Source organism: Rattus norvegicus, chromosome 17, assembly GCF_036323735.1.
Source record: "Rattus norvegicus strain BN/NHsdMcwi chromosome 17, GRCr8, whole genome shotgun sequence".
Lineage (NCBI taxonomy): Eukaryota > Metazoa > Chordata > Mammalia > Rodentia > Muridae > Rattus > Rattus norvegicus.
Window position 1 is genome coordinate 4549032 of NC_086035.1, and position 17029 is coordinate 4566060.

The window sequence follows — 17029 nt, forward strand, 5'->3', positions numbered from 1 at the left end:
GATGTTTTTGCAACAAATTAAAAGATTTGTTCCTTTTAAAGAGAGAATAGCTTACCTTATACTACAAAGTCTGGCAGAAAGATTTTGTGCTGGTCAGGGTCTAATTTTGGGGAGTCCAGGCTTTTGACATCTTTCGATTTCCCTGATGTCTAAGGACATTGAACATTCCTTTAAGTACTTCTCAGCCACTCGAGAATTCTCTGGTTAGCTCTGTACCCCGCTGTTTAAAATTGGGTTATCTGGTTTGTTGGTGTCTAGCTTCTTGATTTTTTTAAATATATTTTGAATATTAGCCCTTGGTCAGGTGTAGGATTAGTTAAGATCCAATCTCTAAGCTTTTGAAGGAGTTTTGTTTGTTTGTTTTTGTTTTTGTTTTTTTTTTTAATTTCCTCAGTTTCTGTTGTTATGTCTGCCTTTTCATTTCTGATTTTGGTAATTTGGATACTGTCTTTCTGCCTTTTAGTTACTTTGGCTAAGGATTTATCAATCTTGTTGGTTTCCTCTTGGTATTGTTGATTTTTTTTTTAATTGTTCACTTTGTTTCTAATTGATTGATTTCAGCCTTGAGTTTGATTATCTCCTGCTCTTGGGTGTGTTTGCTTCTTTTTGCCCCAGAGCTTTCAGGTGTGATGCTAATTTGCTAGTATGAGATCTCCCCCAATTTTTTTTTTTATGAAGGCATTTAGGGCTGTAAATTTTTTCTCTTAGCACTGCTTTCATTGTGTCCCATACATTTGAGTGTGCTGTGCCTTCATTCTCACTGAATTTTAGAAAGTCTTTTATTTCTTTATTTCTTCTTTAACCCAGTGGGTCATTGAGTAGAGAGCTGTACAGTTTCCATGACTTTGTAGGCTTTTGGTTGTTTCTGTTGTTGAGATCCAGTTTAAACCCACGAGATCAGATAAGATGCTTTGTGACAGATTATAGAGTCAATCTTGGAGAAAGTTCTGTGAAGCACTGCGAAGGAGGTATATTCTTTTGTATTTGGATGAAAGGTTCTGTAGATATTTTAGGTCCATTTGGTTCATAACATCCATTAGTTTCCTTATTTCCCTGTTTAGTTTGCTCATTGGTGAGAGTAGAGTGTTAAAAGTTCCCTACTATGAATGTGTGGGGTTCAATGTGTGATTTAAACTTCAGTAATATTTTTACGAATGTGGGTACCCTTGCGTTTGGGGCATAGATGTTCAGAACTAAGAGTTCATCTGGGTGGACTTTTCCTTTGATGAGTGTCTTTCCCCATCTCTTTTGATTACTCTTGGTTGAAAGTCTATTTTATTATATATTAGAATGGCGACTCCAGATTGTTTTTGGGTCCATTTGCTTAGAAAACCTTTCTCCAGCCCTTTACTCTGAGGTAGTGTCTGTCATTGCTGCTGAGGTGTGTTTCTTGTATGCAGCAGAATGTTGGATGCTGTTTATGCATCCATTCTGTTAGGCTGTGGGTTTTTATTGGTGAATTTAGTTCATTGATGTTGAGAGATATTAATGGTCAATGGTTTTTAGTCCCTCTTATTTTGTTGTTGTTGTTGGTGATGGTGTGTGTATATGTTTCTCTTCCTTTGGTTTTGCTAGGAGATGATTAATTTCTTTTGTTTTCTTGGGTCTAGTTACCTTCCTTGTGTTGGAGTTTTCCTTCTAGTGTCCTCTGTAAGGGCTGTATTAGTACAAAGATATTGTTTAAACTTGATTTTGTCATGATATATCTTGGTTTCCCCACCTATGGTGATTGAAATTTTGCTGGGTACAATGATCTGGGCTAACATCTGTAATCTTTTAGGGTCTGCAGGACATCTGTCTGGAATCTTCTGGCTTTTAGAGTCTCTGTTGAGAAGTTCCGTGCAATTCTGATAGGTCTGCCTTCATATGTTACTTGGCCTCTTTCCCTCGAAGATTTTAATATTCTTTCTTTGTTCTGTACATTTAGTGTTTTGACTATTAAGGACTTTCTTCTCTGGTCTAATCTTTTTGGTGTTCTTTAAGCTTCTTGTATTTTTATAGCCACCTCTTTCTTTAAGTTAGGAAATTTTCTTCTATGATTTTGTTAAAGATGTTTTCTGGCCCTTTGAACTGGGAATCTTCTTCTTCTATTCCTATTATTCTTAAGTTTGGCCTTTTCATAGTGTCCCAAATTTCCCGGATGTTTTGTGTTAGAAAATGTTTAGATTTAGCATTTTCTTTGGCTGATGTATCAATATTGTATCTTGTGCATCTGAGATTTTCTCTTCCATCTCTTGTATTCTGTTGGTGATGCTTGTGTCTGCATTTCCTGTTCTCTTTCCTAGGTTTTCCATCACTAGGGTTGCCTCAGATTGTGTTTTATTTATTGCCTCTGCTTCCCTTTTCAGATCTTGAATAGCTTCATTCATTTCCTTTCACCCATTCAATTGTAATTTCCTGTATTTCTTTAAGGGATTTATTTATTCCCTCTTTAAAGGCCTCTATCATCAAGTTAACTTATTGCACTATAAAGCATTGAAAACCAACCTGATATTATGGGTCAGCACCAAAGGTTCTAAGAACTTTGCTATGGTGCACGTGCAGTTTCAGATTGACAACTACAGACGAGGCTGCAGGCAAATTCACAGTGATAAAATCAGGTAAATGGATGCTGTTTTGCAGGGTGGGGAGCTTTACCAATTCTTCTCTTGCCCTGGACTCAAATTGGCTTGTCCTAGTCAGACTTGGGGCCTCATGAGTCCCTTAACTTACCCTTGCGGCTGCTCAAATTGCAGGGGAGCCGCACCCTGCCTTTCCTAGCAGTGCATCCATGAAGTTTCCACATCTTCAGCTTCTCTGATTGCTGATTGCCGTTTGCTCTCTGGGCCCACACAATAGAAATCCTTTGGTCTAAAGTTTAGTTAGCTGTTAGGACAAAAGCACAGAACTGTTTGATTTTTAAGGCTTTGTTTTTTCTATGCTCACTTTTGTTAAAGTTTAGTTCTTTGGTTATCCAGATAAGTGAAGATAGATTATATATATATATTTAAAAACTACTAAAAAAAACAAACAAGGGGCTGGTAAGGTGGCTCAGCAGCTAAGAGATCTCTCTTTCTGTTCTCTTACAGGACTGAGTTCAGTCCCCAGCATCCACACCAGCTTGTTTATAACCATCTGTCATCCTGTTACTCTAGCTCTGAGGGACCTAGTGACTTCTGGTCTCTGTGGTATCCATGAGCACTTAGCAGATGCTCAAAAGACATACATATACATATACTCATACACATACACATGCACATTATATGTATACATATACATTATACATATACATATAGTCTTGTCCTCAAATACTACATAAATGGCCGTATCCTGTTGTATGTAGCTAAGTACTGTTACCAATGACTGTATTGCTGTATTGTAAGTGAAGAGTTCACACTATTTGTGAATTTTTTTTCTGCTAATTGTAAGACAATATGAGTTGACTCATGTGGGTAATTTTTTTGAGTTGTGACACAGTAATTCATAAAAATATATATAATCAGTCTTACCTCATTAATTTGCCATAAAAACATCTTTTGTAATGGACCAGTTATTCCCCCCCCAGAAATAGTCTCAGCATTCAGCACTGTTAATAAGTTTCCCTGTAATATTGCCATGCCTTATGAATATCCCACTTGAGTAAAGTTATTTATTTTTACAAAATATCATATATATATATATATATATATATATATATATATATAGAGAGAGAGAGAGAGAGAGAGAGAGAGAGAATATGTTTTTCTTTCAGATGATGTCTCATAGAGCCTTAACTAGAAGGTGGTCTTAGCATGGCCATCTAACAGTGAGGCGACCCAGACACAAGAAGGAAGTCACTTGTCTAAGGACACAGGAGAAGGCCAGGAGCAGAACACCCAGACAGGCCTAGGAATTCTAACTCTACACTAGCCAACTCGCATGATGGCAGACTCTGGCCACAAATTCTTTTGGAGAGATGTGGATCGCTGATGGCAGACTCTAAATCTGGAATTCCACAGCCTGGAGCATTCCTTAGAACAGAGAGGGGTGACCCTTTGGCCATGTGCTTGGGGTCACCATGCTCCCCAAAGCTAATGACGCCTCACTCTGCTTCCTCTGGGCTCCCGGAGTGCATCTGCTCACACCAGGCCATCACTGCTGACTTCTGATTCAAAGAACGCAGAATAGTAACAGGAGTTCCTCATAGATGCAGCAACAGTTCTTTCAAAATGTGACAGATAACCTGTGCCCTGTTGTTTCCATACTCCTGAACCCCACGACGCTCACGAGTCCTCCATGTTGTGATCACGTGACATTCCTCACCGCACGGCACTGTATATTCACTGGTCTAATCATCTTTTCAGCACACTGTTTACCTTGGGTTTTTTAATCAAATATCCATGCTACTGAGAGAATAGCAGGAAATGACCATTAAGGAAAGTTCCTTCCGGTCAAGAGAATAGAACTTGTACCCTGGATAGAGCCCTAACCTCCTGTTGGGTGGCATCAATGGCCTCGATAAGACACTACACTGGGAAGGTGGGTTCCTAATGGGCCGTGCTTAGGAGCTAGGTGGGTTAGCCCTTTACTGAGATACCACACTCGCCGCGCCCAACACCCCGGCCCCCAGCACAGTCCCTGCGAGCCCAGCAGACAGAGGATCAGCTGGATGTGCCCAAAAGGTATAACTTTTCCTTTCCTTTTTCTGTTTCTTTCTGACGCTGACAGATCCTAAGCATGATTTTTCTGGTGCTTTGGGTAGCCTTGCTTCTCTGAGGGTTTAACTCTAGTAAAAGTGTCCTTGAGCTTCTGTTTGCATCTGTTCTTAAATTATTTTACCAATGAGACTAAGAACCCAAAGGGCGACCCCTGATTTCCCAAGAATCACTATGGTTTAGAAAAGAGTTATCTCCTAAAGACCCCAGTGTTAGAGTTTGGCCCTCCAAGTGATTCTGGTGAGAAGGAGTAGTGGAACTAGTTCTGAGTCTTTAGTGTGATCCCAGACGTAATCTGATGGGGAGTATGGACTCCTTTCTCTCTGCGTGTCTCTGTCTCTCTATGTCTTTGTCTCTGTCTCTCTCTGTCTCTCTCTGTCTCTCTGTCTCTCTCTCTGTCTCTCTCTCTGTCTCTCTCTCTCTCTCTCTCTCTCTCTCTCACACACACACACACACACACACACACACACACACACCTCTCTCTTGGCTCATGCTGTTAAGTGAGCCAGTCGAGATTAAATCCCTTTCGTAAAAATAATTAACACGCAAATTTGTTCCCGCCTTTAACCACTGGTGAAATTATATGCACAGCAAATAATTGTTTTAAAATGAATTTGATTTGTGACTTATTAAACGTAAATGTTTGTTTGTAAATCTGTATTCCAGGGACCGTACAACAATTTCCGGGAAAAACAGGGGGGAGAACAATCCTGAAGCCGTGCTCTGCACGAGGACCCCCTATGACTCCCTAGCCAGAGGGCTTAAGCATTGATGCTGTATGATCTAACACTGCAAACCAAATAAACCCTTTTTCTTTTACAAGCGATCTGTCTCAGTTACTTTGCGGCACTAATTTGAAGCTAAAACAACCAATACCCGAGAAACACCTGTTCCCATCACTGTCCATCTGCCGCCTCCACGCCTCCGCCCTCATCCTCCGTCATAGCCCCCGGGGACGGTTTCATTCCTACCCTTTTCTCTATCTGAAGTTGTTTGTTCATTTTCTAGAGCTTATTTCTTCTAATACCTCAACACTCGGCACCTAGACTAAAGCTTAGGAAATGGCGAGAGCTAGGTGAGATGGGTTAAACGAATCGCTCTTCCGCGCATGCCGGTTAATCTCTAGTGGAGACAGAGGCATGATCAGAAGGGGTTTTCCTTATATGACCCCCAAAGGGTTTGTTGACGAAACTAGGTGGCCAGACATACTTCTATTTAGTTCTAAAGTCCTGGCTTCAGCGTCCACCGCCTCTGTGTAAGGAATCTTCTGCCCCTTCCTCCGCCCTGATCTACACAGAGTAAACAAGGGAGAGCTAGGGAGATGAAGAGGCGAGTGGCACATTCGTGACCCATACTGTCCTTGAACCAGTGATCAACTTGGTTAGGGGCTGAAATCCCCTGTGGCTCACTGATATTCAGGAAGGGTGCGTGGAGCTCTGAGGAAGAAAGCCACAGTGTGAGGTGTGTTCCCCAGCGTGTGAACACCCTGGGCACACAGAGACAGGAGGTGGTTGTATAAGTGGGGGAGCTTCTAGAAGTACAAGCAGGGGAAGATAAGTTGGTGTCAAATCAAGAAGATGAACGCAGATAGCTTGGTGGACGATTATAATGGAAAACAAAATGTTCTCGTTTTAAGCTGGAGCAAAGGAAAAAGAATCGCACTTTTTCCAAAGCTACCCCAAAGAAGACTGTTACTTGCCTGTTCTTATTTTGGGGAGGATTCTGGCAGTTGACTGGGCCCTAACACAGCAGTATTCCCCAACACTCAGACTCGGGTCTCTGTTCTCACACAGCGTGGGTAGCAGCACTGGGCTCCAAGGTTCTCTCCTTGGCCAACCTGAGGGACTTTAGGGCTTGCCCAGACAGGCTCCACAAGGCACTTTTATTTTGTGTGGAGCATGTTTAATCTAATTTGTTTTAGATTCTGGGAAGCAAGCTATACTACAAGGCGGCCTTCTGGAAACGGAGGAGAACTTACATCCAAAAATTCTTGAGCAAATTAGATATTAAAGAGCCAGTTGTTTCAAAGCAACAAGCTGCTCCCCAGGGAAGGGCAAGCCATTTAGAAGATGGCTCAGACGTTTGGGAGAAGTAGGGTCTTGGGCTCCATGTCCTTGGCTCTTTGTGAGTTTTCCCGGATTCTTCTAAAATCTGTGGAGGAGGCTCACTTGGAGTAGAGGTGGGTCTGCTATACTCTGGCGAAGTTCTTTCCATGGGGCCTGCAGGCCCTGCAGCAGAAGGTCCTCCCCCAAGGAGAGATGGCTCAGTTCTTCAGAGTGTATACTGCTTTTTGCTGAGGACCCATGTTGAGGACCCTAGAACCTGTGTCAGCCACCTCACGACCATCTGTAACTCCAGTTCCAGGGTATCTGGAATGAAACCCTCTTCTGGCTTCCATAGACCATAAAAACACATCTCTCTCTCTCTCTCTCTCTCTCTCTCTCTCTCTCTCTCTCTCTCTCTCTCACACACACACACACACACACACACACACACACACACACCTATGCAGATAGAGAGACAGAGAGGGAGAGAGACAGAGACACCACAGAGAGACAGAGAGCGCTCAGAACAGGCAAAACGACTTCCCAGGTGTGGTGGTTTGAATACGCTTGGTTCATGGGAAACGGCACTATCAGGAGATGTGGTCTTGTTGAATAGATGTGGCCTTGGCAGAGGAAGTGTGTCAGTGTGTAGGTGGTCTTCGAGGTGTCCTAGTGCTCAAGCTCCATCTAGTGCAGGAGAGATACCTTCAGAAGACAGTCCCCTCCTGGCTGTCCGTGGATCAGGAGGTAGAACTTCCAGCTTCTCCAGCATCATGTCTGCCTGCAGGCTGCCTTGCCTCCTGCCATGATGACAGTGGACCAAACCTCTCAAATTGTAAGCCAGCCCCCAATCAAATGTTCTCCTTTAGAAAAGTGGCCTTGGTCCTGGTATCTCTTCGCAGCAATGGAACCCAAATGAAGACACTGGGTTCCCAAGCACGGCCCACCTGCTAATGGGAAAGCATTCCAGAAACTCTCTCCTTCTGTTTCTGGCCCTCACCATCTTGACTCTGTGGTGCTGACAGATCTGTTAATCAGTCCCCAGGGTGTGCATTGCTACAACTGTTCTTCATTGGCATGTTTCCAGACAGAATCTGACAGGGTAGTTTTAGGACACGGCTCTGTCAGTCCAAGATGGCATGGGACCTGGTACTCACTGATTCAGGTAGGGTGTCTAGGGAGCGAATACCAGGGGTTCATCTCCCACCTCCCCGTCTCTCCATGCTGGGATTATACGAGCAGGCCACCAGGCTCAGCATTTTATTTGGATGCTGGAAATTGAAATCAGGTGCTCAGTGTGCTTAAAGCCATTTCTCCTGTCCCCAGAAAGCATTATCTGGTTTGTTTTTGCTCGGTTGGTTGTTTTCTCTAAGGCATATTTCTATCATCTAAGACAGGATTAAACACCCAACCCAACGTTCCCTAAAGGACACAGATTAAGCTCTCCAGTTTTTTCCCTGATAGACAGCTGTCTAGACAAACAACTGAGGTCGCAGATGTTGGAACACACATCGTACTTGAGGTAATAGATGGCCACTCCAGCTATGAACTAGAGGACAAGAATGGTTTTCCAAAAGGAGGATCCATAGCAACCACCTTCACGATCAGGTCAGAAAGGCCAGAGTGGATTTTTGCCTGCAAAATCCTTCCCTTCCTCTGAGCAACACAACTCATGGATGCGAGTTCGTGTAGCCAAGACAGCCAAGGAGTTTCAGCCTCCCCCGAGTTCTTGCCGGAGGAAGCAGTGTAGCGTTTGCAAGCACACCAACTGAATCCAGACATTTTAAAGAACGAGTTTTCTGTTACCGGCTTGCCAGCATTTTAGAAACACTATATATGCTCTGACTTTCCAGGAAGAAGAAACAGACAAAAACTCATGTAGCTAGAGTCTTGGATGCCATAATTTAGACTTGGAGGGGGAATTTCATGGGAACGTGTTTGAACTAGCGTTTGGACCTTAGGCAGCCATAGTGAACCCATCCTGGAGAGCCTACTTCCAAGAGGGTATCTATGAATGTGTGCACTATGTTGTTTGTTCTCCTCCCCTGGTCTGTGAGCTTCCTGAGGAGTGAGACCTTCGTTCCGACAGTTTATTTTATTTGTTCCTGTTTAACACTCTTTTCTCTGGGAATCTGGAGTAGGATTAAGCATTCTAAGCTGTATTAAGCATTCAGTAATATCCAGTGGATGCATGCATGGATGGATGGATGGATGGATGGATGAATGAATGGGTCTGAGATTTCTGTACTGTGTGATTGACTAGGTGACTCACAGGTGAAACACTGCTGCATTGCTCAGGCAGCCTAGAGGGTTCTGGGTAAAAAATCATAGTGGTTTACTGCAGGGTGTATTCTTTGGTGCCTTTTTATGTCTGAGTCATGTTTCCAGAAGCTAGTCTCTTCCCTTCTAGACTTAAACGGTGAAACTAGAATGTTTTTATGGCACTTTCTTTATAGAAATGGAAGCATGTCTTGGTCCTTTGACTGCCCCAGCAATGACTTTGGGCAACAGACTAGGTAGGTGACCAAGACCTCTTGATTCAGTTGATTACAAAAAAAAAATAAAAAATAAAAAATAAAAATCTCAGGCAAATATCCCTAGAGGCCAGAAAAATCAGCACACAGGTCTCTCTGAAGCCCCTTCTGCTCACCCACAGGATGGAGAGTCAGGCTTGGCTAATTTGATGAGGTCATCTCATTCTGACTAGTCGGGAGACTCCTGCCTCACCTTCCTCAGGTGCCACAATATGGAAGTGACATGAACGAGCTTCCTTAGTTAGTGCTGGATTCTACTGATGTGAAGGCAAAGGAGACAGGAAGCCGGTGACAGATGGCTCTTCATTCCAACCAAGAGGCCAGAGGCCAAAAGGGTTCTACACAGGGAGGCCTGGGCTCATAGTATCTCAGGGATGGACATAATACCTTCTATGGTCTCTTATTAGACCTGAATACACTTGAGTAGACAGACAAACTGATCTGCTGCCAATCCCCCTTAAATTACCAAAGGAGATAGGACTGCTCAAAAACAAACAGACTTGGTGTCAACACCTCTGGAGAGCCTGGGGATTTTGGCAGACATCAAGTGATGGTTGCTGGATACACAGTGACCAGCTAGTCCTGGGGTGCCTGACATTTCTCAGTTTTAGTAGTAAATCTCTGGAGTCTCAGAAAAGCCCACGCTTAGGTCAAACTGAGATAGTCAGTTGCTTTAAACACAGTGACAACAGCTGGGTTGGGCTAGGCTTCTCTTGGCAAAGCTGTGTGGCTACCCATCTGGTGTGTAGAACCTGCAGACAGTCAGCAAACAAGAGGTCTCCTGGCAAAACATTCATTATATTCTTGGATTGCTTCATTCCCCCCCCCCCGCTCAAATATCTGCCTGAATAATAAGTTAACACAAAACTAAAAGGTGGGTAGAAAACAATTAAAATCAATTAAGCGCCAAAGGCTTTTCTGTCGTAGGCTCATTGACGTCACCCTTTTTTCCAAATTATTTGCCAAGAGACTTGCTTCCTATGCAAGGAGGCAAGGTGAGAGATGCTTTGGTATGGAAAGATAACAAAACAAAGGAATACTGTAGAGGGGGATGCTGACCCAAATTATTCTCCCTTCCGAAGAAGAATTAGAAGAAGAAGAAGAAGAAGAAGAAGAAGAAGAAGAAGAAGAAGAAGAAGAAGAAGAAGAAGAGGAGGAGGAGGAGGAGGAGGAGGAGGAGGAAGAGGAGGAGGAGGAGGAGGAAGAGGAGGAGGAGGAGGAGGAGGAAGAGGAGGAGGAGGAAGAGGAGGAGGAGGAAGAAGAAGAGGAGGAGGAGGAGGAGGAAGAGGAGGAGGAGGGGGAAGAGGAGGAGGAGGAAGAGGAGGAGGAGGAGGAGGAAGAAGAGGAGGAGGAGGAGGAGGAGGAGGAAGAAGAAGAAGAAGAAGAAGAAGAAGAAGAAGAAGAAGAAGAAGAAGAAGAAGAAGAAGAAGGAGAAAAGAGGTTTGTGCAGAGCTAGCCCACCATTTGACTAATTCTGTTGTTAATTCACTTTGCACTTTCAGAAATTTCCCCAATGAAACACACACACACACACACACACACACACACACACACACACACACACACACACGGTCGGGGGAGGGTGTGCGTGCATCTCTGGAGAGAGAAGAATGCACGGCCTACAGTCCGAAGCATATTTAATATGCTGTTTTTACAGCAGCGGCTGGTCTCAAAGAACTTTAACCCCGTTGTGTAAATACGTCACCAGGAGCCTACCCGGGTTGTCATGGCGACAACCTCAGTGCAAGGCCCTTTGCTTGGTGGAACGGGTGTCAGCTTTCAGTCTCCTGCATTCCAGGCTGGCATCAACCCCAGGTTACAGCTCAGACTTCATTAGAGGCCCCATGAGGAACAGGGGAAGAATCCTGAGCAGTTCCGAGAACTTCGGGGCAGCTTTCCACGAACACACCTGAGAGGAGAGCCGGGAAAACTCAGAGGAAAGGAGTAAGGTTGCTCTGGAGAAACCTGAATAGACCCTGCAGCCTTCCCCTAGCTGATTTTAGGCACATCCACCGTCTCAGCTGGAGAAGACAGCATCTAAGCTGCTATCTGGACGTTTACCGAAAGCATTACATGGCCCGTGCGTGCTGCAGGTGCAGGGGCAGCGCTTGAGTGCTGCTCAAAGGCTTGTGAAAACGTCAAGGATCCTCGAGAAAAACACAGGAATGGGCTGATGGGATCCCGCAGCCTGGTACACATTTTCTGACACATGATTTTATGTAATGTGTTCAGAGAGGTGGCCCAGAAAATAACTAATTTAAAACAAAAAAAACTCTGACAGCCATGTGGTTTTTGAAAGTGCACTGCATAAAGGGGGACAAAATGGACTGCTTGCCTGACTAGCTATTGGACAGAATTTATAATCAAATGTTTCTGAAACAGCTGGCTTCTCGACTGTCCGCATGATTGTGGGTTGCGTTCATGTTAGCCCTAATACATTCTTGAATTTCTTCAAGGGGAGGTTCATTTGATAAAAGTTATACGCGTATGATTTATCCACAGAAGTGCATTCTAGTTCTGTTTGTTCGTTGTACTTATTATTGTGTTATTTATTTATTGTACAAGGAACTTCCCAGAAATGGTCCTCGGTGAACAGCCAGCAGTCTGAAGCACAGAATAAATGCAGCCATCGGAGTGGAATATTTGAAAGACCAAAGCTTATGTGGATTCTTCCTCATGGGGTGACAGAAATGGGCTCCCATCAGGTTCAGAAGCACGCACAATAAACCCAACGAGAGTGACAACCCGTGTTTAATAAACTGATCAAATGGGGAGAAAAAGATGAGTCCGCTTTGACAGGTTTTTCTATATGTAGAAATCCTTATTCACTCACAATGTCTAGGAGCACAGACTGGGCGACAGCCTCTATGGAAACCTGCAGTGGTGGAACCCAGCCTGCAACTGAGTCTGTCTTCTGTCTTGTTCAGGCTCTCACTTGGCACATGTATACGTATATGTATATGTGTATGTGTATGTATATATGTGTATGTATACGTATGTATGTGTATATGTGTGTGTGTGATATTTTTATCTCTGTGTCGAAATGCTATGGTTAAAGTTACTGAAAACCATCTAACATAACTACTATTGAAAACAAGAAGTTTCTTACATCAGGCGTGTTACACAGTTTTGAAATGCTAATCAAATGTTAGCTGTCCTTCATTCAAATAGGCGTGGTTCTCTGCCGGTTTTCTCTGGCAATGACAGAGCTTCCAGGGCTATCATGTAGAGGAAAACACCAGGCTTTTTGTTTGTTTGGTTGGCTTTGGAATCAGCCTCGAGAATTCTGACCTCTTGGGGTGATTTAGGGATCCCCTAAAGAAGAAACCCTCTGAGGAACAGATGATCAGAGCAGGCCCTCAGGAACAAAGCTGGGTCATTTGAAGTCTCCCCGGGGTTGATGAGGGAACCTGACTAGAGGCCATGATGGTGGGAGTAGCATGGGTCAGTCAGGGCCGGGAAACTGCTATCCACTTAACACAAAGCATACAACCTCAAGCGTTCTTGTCCCTGTTTATCGTACCAGTTGGGAACAGGCTGAGTTATGCTGTAGTTACAAACGGTCTTGTAGATTCCCCTCAACCTGCAATTTCGTTTTCCTTGTTTTAGTTACCAGCAACCACAGCCGAAACTATTCAGTTGAAGAATCCTATAAACAATTAGTAAGTCCTAAATCGTGGAATGAAACCGCGACCTTTGGGACGCGAGCCGTTGCTTCATTTAGTGTAATGCTGCCCACCAATCACTTAGTCATCTCGGTTATAGGATCAGCTGCTATAGTAATCAAGTAACTCTATTTTAATTAATTATGACCCCAGAGCCAAGAATGATGATGGTGGCATTTGACTGTGCCAAAGAGAAGAGCTGTAAGTAGCCTCCTGTAAACGAAAGGCCAAAGTTTACCCTACATATGTGTACCTGTAGGATTTGGTAATTAATTGAAGTTTCAGTCATCCCGAGGACGCTAGAACATACGCACGTATCCCTGAGCATCAGGGGGCGGAACAGACAGCTCGCCACCCTGGCTGCAAGGCTAGCTTTTCATCATCCCAGCATGCATTGGGGCAGAACAGACTGCTATGCCTACCTGGCTGGAAGACTGGCTTTTCATCTTCCCAGCATGCATTGCGCTTGCCCCCCCTCTTGCAAAGTGTAGTCATCCGAAAGAAAATTTGTCTCCATTTCACCACGGTTGTTTTGAGAGAAATGAGACCAGCATCTGCAACAGAGTATCCCACTATGTTAAGTCATCCCGGCTCATCTTCTTAAACTGTGGCCTCATTTTTAAAAGCCCTTACTCTCTTGGGTCCTGCTCTTCCCGTAGGAAGTCTTTTCTAACCACACACTGAAGAAGTCTGCTCTGAAGTCCTCTGCTGTGATGCTTTACCTTCTTGAGTGGTTATTAAAGTATTTTATTCAATGTTGTCACCTCAGAGACTCAGGCTTCTGCTTCCTGTAAATCCTCCTCAAACCCCATCGCACTCCTGTAGTCTCTGTGGATAGTCCCAGTGAGAGACAAATATGAAGTCTGCTCTCTCCACAGACGCTACTCCTGGAGTACTGATCAGCGCCTGTCAATGGGATGGATGGCACTTGTGAAAAGGCAAAGGGCCAACCCTTCGGTTAGTTGAGGGAGAAAAAGAGATAGGTCCGCACCACAGCGAGCTCGGGTTACTCGTGGTAATCATCACGGAGATGCGTCCGGTACCTTTCGGAGAACTTAAATACACTAAGAATGGTAGCAGAGACACGGAGTCATCTCTACTGTGCTCTGTGACTTGCACACAAGTGTGCACGGCGAGCTTTTGAAAGTTACCTATGAAGGAACTACACAGTTTTAAAAGCAAAGATGGACCGTATCACCGTATCTTTTCCCTGCAGTCTATTGTCTTCCTCTGTCTTAATTAAACACGATGAAAAGAATATATTGCCCTCATTCGAGTGCATCACTGAATGTCTTTAAAATCGTACATGTACAAATCGTTTTAAATATTTTAATTTTTATTAAATTTATTTATTCGCTTTACATCCCAATATCAGTCCCTTCCTGTCCTTCCAGTATCCCCTCACACAGATCCCCCCATTCAACCCTCCCCTTCCCCTTTGAGAAGGAGGATCCCCCTCTAGGCATCACCCCACACAGGCATTACCCTACACACACATCAGGTTGCTGACGGACCTGGCACATCCTCTGCTTTACCGTTCTAACACATAGAATAGCCCAAAGGGGGATCAGCTTCCACACCCCTGGGTGTGAAATCAGATGAAGTAACACACTCAGGAAGAAAAAGTAACCTCTCCCTTAGGTATTTTATTTGCAATTAAAACAAAAGTTAGCATCAGACATAGTAACGGTTGATATCCCGAACATAAAGCTTGCTAATGTTTATTCATAACGTCTGCAACCCCAAACCTGCTTTTTCCAGAACATCTTTGAAGTCTCAGTACTAATCTGATTCCAGCTCTTTTCAGAGTATAATCTCGAAAACTGACAGGAATGCTGTAAAGAGACATCTGTGTGCACACAGACACATGGTTCAGCCCGTGAGCGTCACACAACTCCACCGAGAGCCTTCAGGATCTGGTGGCTGGAGCTTTCCCATCTGTGGCAGGAACACACAAGAGCTCGTAGTACGTTCCACCCAGCCACTCCGAGGCACACCATTCTGAGGCACAAATCTACCCACCTTGATGCTGAACAGATGGAATCTCATTTCGGGGAAGGCAGCTCTGGGCCTAAAATAACAAGTCTAAAATTTCAGCGGCATAACTCGAAGATGAATATTTAGCTCTTGAGAGAAAATCTGGGAGGTGATAACAGGCTTCTCTTTCAACTCCAAGAAGAGGTGTTTATGCAGAGGAGACAGAGACTGGGGCAGGGCTGAATGGGTTTCCTAAGGTTCTTCGAACGGCATCTAATAGCAGTTAACATTACAAACGAACGCTATACAATATGTGGTCAGCTTCAAGGCCCAGTATCAGTGAGGTTTAGTTTCTTTGCTGGAATCCGAAACAGCTTTTGCCTCCATCAGGGACATCACCTGCGCACGTGTTGCCATGGCAACGACCATACATTCCCAGCATACCTTTGGTTCAGCTCCCACGCTCACCTGGGAGAGTTTACGTCACATTTCAAATAAAAGGCAGACATTTTCTGCCCCCTTCCTCTCTTTTTTTCTCTCTCTTCTCCTTACCCCCCTTGCTTCTGCCATTCCAATAAACTACGCTGCTGGCCTGGTGTGGTTTGTCCCGACCCGAGCCTCGATTCCTATCCCAATACTTTGTTTTAAAAAAGAAAAAAGTCTCTTGAAAGTACTGTATTACCAGTGTCCTTGTTAGCATAGCTGGTGTTTTGAGGGGAAATGCTAATTAATGACTTGGTCAAAAAGTAATTGAAAATATAAATTTGAAAAAGTTGAGGAGTAATTTGTCTCCTTTCGGCTCATGTTTCTCTCTCCGTAGATGCGTGCTGATTCATAGCACCCCCACCGGACTGGGAAGATTCAAATGAGATTGCTTGATTGATTGCTTGATTGATTGCTTGATTGGTTAAGTACAGAGAAAGAGAGAGAGGGGGGAGAGAGAGAGAGAGAGAAAGAGAGAGACAATTCTGAGTGCTGAGAAGTCCGGTGCCAGGGTTTTCCTGGCAGCCCTTGCCTGCCCCTTTGCCAGTGCTTGTTTTGAATCTGAAATGTCCCCCACAGGCTCATGCTTTGAATGCTTGGCCCTCGCCTGGCGCTGAGCTTGTGGGAGGCTGTGGAACCTTCAGGAAGTGGGGCTTACAGGGTGGAAGTAGGCCACCAGGGGGTTGGCCTTGGAAGGCCCAGTCCCCATGCTGCCATTCCCTCGGTGGCTTTGTCCTTCGGACTGTGAGGGAGCTCAGCCACACAAGCTCCTTGGCAGCGAAGGGAGCTTGGCCGCCATGCCTCCTCACATGAGCTGGCCCTTGAAAACCACGCCTCTTTCCTCCAACTGTTTCTGTCAGGTGCCCTGGTCAGCATCATACACAAGCCACTAGTACCGTGATGCCTAAAGAAAAACCTTGCTTTTCTAAACACTAGAGACTTTGTTTTGATGAATAAAGGGCGTATGACAGTTCAAAGGGTGCCTGCTGTCATAAGAAACGCTAAACACCCGTTATTATTTTTCTTGGTACTATGTTTCTGGATGTTTCATTATTTTGCCCAGAATCTTTGTTTTCTAAAGTGTCCATATCAGATACATTTTTAATTTAACCTAATGGCTTCTTTCCATATCCCTCTAGAACCCTCTACACAGACCGTGGACAGGCTCTGATCGTGTGACTGGGAGATTGTGCACTCACCGCAACCAACCTCCAGTGGCACAGGCTTAAATAACCCAGATGGGCCACTCTGAGCAGATGGCTAGGCCAGGTACCAGGACGACTGAGTCTGAGCTGCCCTCAGTAGCAGAAGGCTCAGCACGTAACTCATGGAGACTCCTCTCGTCCCTCTTCATCCCTACCCCTTTCCTGGGATCACTGCCCAAATAAACCACCTGCATGGAATCCTTGCTTTAGCTTCTGCTTTGGGAAGACCCAACATAAAAAAAAAAATGCTAGTTAGGCTCTGCCTTTCCTTAAGAAGACATTGAGGGGCAAGGATGTGGCTCAGTTGTAGAGTGCTTACCTAATGCACAGGGAAAATCTAGGTCATGGTGGTCCATACCAGGCCATCTCTCCAGCCCCAACTGTCACAATCCTAAAGGGACACGACTTGGTGACGCTGCAGTCATGCAGTGTATCCAGATGTTTTTG

The 17029-nt window shown here is 44.5% G+C and overlaps 2 long non-coding RNA genes across 2 annotated transcripts in view; one reads left to right on the forward strand and one right to left on the reverse strand.

The window, feature by feature from the left end:
- Positions 1 to 12032, forward strand: part of LOC134482801 (uncharacterized) — a 25612-nt gene extending 13580 nt beyond the window's left edge. The window contains exon 2 of the long non-coding RNA XR_010059346.1: positions 11818 to 12032. This is a non-coding gene — a long non-coding RNA (uncharacterized LOC134482801). The remainder of the gene's footprint in view (positions 1 to 11817) is intronic.
- On the reverse strand, positions 10873 to 15416 carry LOC134482800 (uncharacterized). The gene is made up of 3 exons (XR_010059345.1): positions 14940 to 15416; positions 13340 to 13471; positions 10873 to 11161 (listed from the first exon to the last, which is right to left on the reverse strand). It is a non-coding gene; the product is annotated as an uncharacterized LOC134482800 (long non-coding RNA).
- Positions 15417 to 17029: the final 1613 nt, after the last annotated feature.